Raw genomic sequence first — 4,787 nt, forward strand, 5'->3', positions numbered from 1 at the left:
AAACTTATTCGGGAAACCGATATTGAAAAGAACTTTGAAATTAGCCTTGGGTACCATAAAACCAGACTGGGAAGTTGTTCGAAAAGCTGCAACCCAGGAAATATTGTTCCGTGGAATATATCTGCAAACTGTTCCCTGCACATCCAAAATGTTCTTGCTTAATGAATGAGCTAAACTAAAATGCTATCTTTTTGTAGAAATACTGTGGGTGGGTTTTATCGTTTTAAATAATGTCAGTAATACAAATGACATGGCGATTTATGTAATCAGAAACACAATGATTAAAAACATGTATTATCCAATTTATGATCTGAACATTTAAGATGACTACAAAACCAAACCTTTAAAATATTGCCCTTGAAGTAGCCATAGAAAACGTAGTTTTGCAATATTATTTGATATTATAGCGACATTAATATATATTATAATCAATACTTCATTTTCATTACAAAATTCTTACAATGACAAAAAATGCATTTAGAAAAATGTAGCATACAGATGGTCACATCAAATGATCCTTATTGAAACTACAGCAGGTCTATCCTCTGCAAATAGGTTTTTGGATTGCACAAAGTAAACTGATATTTGATGATTTCAGGGAGATCTTCCATCTCAACTCACCACAAAGTGGGGGCATTTATCAAAATCCTATATTTCAGACAAGCTTCTCATGAATAATAGTGTATCAAATTGGCTTTATAATCAACAAAATCTATCAATTAATTCTGGACATTGTTACTATTTTCTAATGACTCATCATTCCAAACAAATATGGCCTGTATCTCATTACGTAATCGCTAGAAGAAGCAATGGTTACTTCCCAACCCAGATTGTAGGCAGCTCAAAACACTTGTTTATGTTAATGAATGATTATAGTCTCCATAGCACTGTTCTTAAGACAGTTTACAATGTTTAAAGTATGTTTTGATGATAATACAGAGGTACTGATGGACAAAAAGACCAGTAAAAGCACGGCCCCATTTAGATGCACTAGCAGCTTATTGTGTGTGATCTTGGGGATCAGGATCCATCTAATGCTATGTGAGTGAACAACAACATGCCGATCTGTATTCTGGACCAATGACAAACCAATGGAGAGGTGCAGACAGCCATTTGTAATGCTTACACACAAGTTTCAGGCACTGAAACCACGCTGATGACATCGACATGCTTCCAGGTTTCGTGGCTTGAGATAAACTGTCACTCATCCTGCCAGGTTGTCTTGGTTGGTGTTACATAAGTTGGACCTAACACACAGCATGTTCAGCACATTAGAACTCTCGTGTGAGTTATGGTAGAGCTGCAGAAGGAACACCTCTCTCTATGAAAAAGTCTCCGATGATTTCTTGAGAAGAATTATGAGGAAGCCAGAATTTAACGAGCAGACGGAGTCCCCGGGACCCTGAACAAGTACCCTCTGTGGTGCTTGTGTTTAATGGCCCCAAAGAGGATATTGCCCCCTACCTCTCTGAGAGGAGCTCTCCTGAGTCAAGTGACTTTGATGGGCTGCCCCCTGAGCCCGGTGCTTCTCTGCCATGGGAATGGAAGGCAGAGGCCCTTTTGAGGTGAGGAGAGGGATTTGTGTGCTGCCTATTGTTCCCAGGCTCTCTTCCGGTGAGCCAAAGACCCAGAGCCTCCCAATGTGCGGCACACAGAACAATACAGCCCAGACCCCCAGTTCCTCTGTCCTGCAGACCCCTCCAATCTGTTGATGTCGTCTGCCTGATGTTTTAATCCTTCCAGATAAACCGCAAGATGTCTTTTTTACTAACTGCCATCTCGTGACAATAAAGTTAGAGGCAGTTATTGGTTGCAAATGTTAAAAAAATCATTTAAATTTGATGGATTTGATATTCATAAACTAAATACTGTATGTCGTTGCAGTGTATTCATTTTGAAACACCATTGGCTGCAGTGAACTTGGTCTGGCTGTAAAAGATAAACCGTAACTTATCTATACTCACTCAACCTGATGATAATTGAGACGCATCATTGAAAAGAGTTTTTCTCTTGATGTAAAACAAACTACATGAATTGAAACAGCTCTTTATCAGTGGCCTCTCTTTTTGCTGAGTGAACAGAGAATGTGCTGCAGAAAACTCACTTAGTAAACATGTGCATCATTATCCATTCATCGAGACGTATTGTTTGTTTACTGTGGCCCCATTTCCAGAGAGCCAAAAGCAGGCCGGTGGAGTGGGAAGCCCAGAACAAAGGCCTTTCTCCCCCACCCGCCTGGGCCTCAGAAATGCTCACCACTCAGCCGGCACAGAGCCTTTCACCGGGCTTTTGGCCGCCCATGAGTGACAGTTGAATCACCAAGAACTTTTCCCAAGTACAGGAGCCGCTGACTACACTGCAAAAAATATTTCTCCAAAACCCAGATATATTGATCGTTAGCTAACAATGAAGGATGCATTCAGGGATATGTTTGAGAGGTGTAAAAGTTACCTCAATGAAAAGAGTACGATAAAGGAATATGTGCATTTTTAAAAATGAATGACATATTCCAACTCTGAGATATAAAGGCTGCTTTTGTAGATGGTTTTGGACAGAGTGTGTAAAACTAACTGGTTTGTATTATTATTTAATCAAATCTTAGCTGTGTAGCTCTCTTCAATTTTTTATCTCCTTTTGACACAGTATTTATTTTCCTATGCATATTGTTGCAGGCTATGATATCACATCTTATCCATTGCTTACATCGTCATCCTTTTTTATTTGTTTTATGTTTTATATATGTATATTCACGTTGCATTGTTGGAGGAGCTTGGGACTTAAGATTCTCAGCCTTTTGAATCTTTGAATCCTCACTGAAAGAGACAATACATTTTGTATGTTACATATAAATAATATAAGATAACACATTTTGTCTTTCATGTATTTTACCTGTTTGTTAATTCTTCTAGAAATAGAACCCTCTGTTTCTTACAACTCTTCTCTCATATTTTTCACAATATATTTGTCATATACTATGCCTTCTAGGGGGCCATAACAGAACGTTAGACTTTTGGTCGTGATCCCAAAAGATAGCATTGACTCACTACGTGAAATGTCCCTAGTGTCATTGCTATACGGAATAGCATTATACCTATAATTTTAGATAAGATTTAAGTGAACCAAAACACACATACAGTAGCAGTAGATTTTTTACAGTGTATGGCTGAGTGCGGTTGGTTGGAGGGCCAGGCCCAGCTGCATTGCTGGGAGGTCCGCCTATTGTCTGGGCCACATAAAGGCAGGAGGAGCAGGGGACATGCTTTACAACTCAGCCCAACAAGCTGCTGCTGAGCTCACACACTCTCTGACCACGTCATTGAGGCATCAAGAGCTGTGGGGTGATGCTCTTCACATAGATGAGACAAAGAAAATCTCACATCTCCACATGTTCAATCAATACTAATACCTGACTTATTACATCATACATTCCGTGGGATGAATATTCCTTCCATGTATATGAACGCTTCTTCAATCATGCTATGCTACAGTGCTTCTTCGTGAGCACTTTTACACTATTGTTTTAAACCAAGTAGTTCATACAGGTTCAAACAGGTTCATGATCATCCTACCAGATGGGGTTCATGTTGATGTCTGGGTGGAGGAGAGAACTGTCAATCATCTATTCAACAGCCTTGTTGCAATGAAGCCTGTCCTAAACAAATAACTGGTGAGCCTTGTCAGAGCTCAATGAACGAAATGAAAGCTGTGCCTCTGCAAAAACTCTGCTTCTCTGAGTTGAAAAAGTGTGGCCATCCTGAGGCTTTATAAAACCCCTCTGCATCGCATACATAAACTGAGCTGCCTTCCATTCAGGAATAAAATAAAGGAGTTGAACAAAGGGAAGGTGGAGTTATACAGAGAAGCAGCAGGTGTCCAAAGTAATGAAAACTTTCGTATAAAAAGTGATGCTCTTACATTGCTTAGTATGCACACTCAAGGATAAGTTTGGCAATATGCTATATTTTTGTTTGTATTATCATGAAAAGACCAAAAGCAACAGTGCATGCATGTCCTAACAAGTATTGTGTGTGTGTCAAAGCCTGATAAACCCTCCTCTTCCTCGAGCATAGAGCTGCAGTGTTGTCCAAAAGCGAATAAAATGACATCGATGAGGTGCACTGTTGCACTGCCTGACATGGTCCACACACTGAAGAGTGTTTAAATACTTTGACTCACATACACCGTCCTGAACATGTCCAAACAACAGTTTCTTCCTTTTGTTAAAAAGCTAGTGATTAGGAAATGACTGATTGTTTTGTCATGCTGTATATTTAATTAATTTCAAATGAGCTTGACTTAAAGGCAGTTCTATTCTCAGTTTTGATGGAGATATAATGAATTGTATTATATTTTACATCCTCTGTATTAACACAAAATGACAATATTTACAAAACTGTTTAATGTTCTGTAATTTTTTTCAATTTTTCATTATAAAGGAATATTCTTTTTAATTGGCTTTTCAAAAATCAAGAAAAAATCAGGTTCTGGTTTGTGTATGGATTTGTTTGTTTGTGGGAGAATAAATTAATTCTCATGATCGCTAAAAAATAAATAAATAATTAAAGCAGAAACGAGTCGAATTCATTTTTCACTTTGTTAACTGTGTGTTTTTTCTGTGCTGGGTGTTTGGGATGCAAATCAACAACGGATAGGGCAACACAGTCTCAAGGCTGATATATGGTTCAACGTCGACGTAACGCCAGGTACCTTACGGACCCGTTGCTTCGTTGTGGGCCCTCCTTGCGTCGTTGCTTGCACCTCCCAAAAAGTGTAACCTTGCGTCGAGC

The sequence above is a fragment of the Eleginops maclovinus genome, chromosome 12, assembly GCF_036324505.1.
Source record: "Eleginops maclovinus isolate JMC-PN-2008 ecotype Puerto Natales chromosome 12, JC_Emac_rtc_rv5, whole genome shotgun sequence".
NCBI classification, from domain to species: domain Eukaryota; kingdom Metazoa; phylum Chordata; class Actinopteri; order Perciformes; family Eleginopidae; genus Eleginops; species Eleginops maclovinus.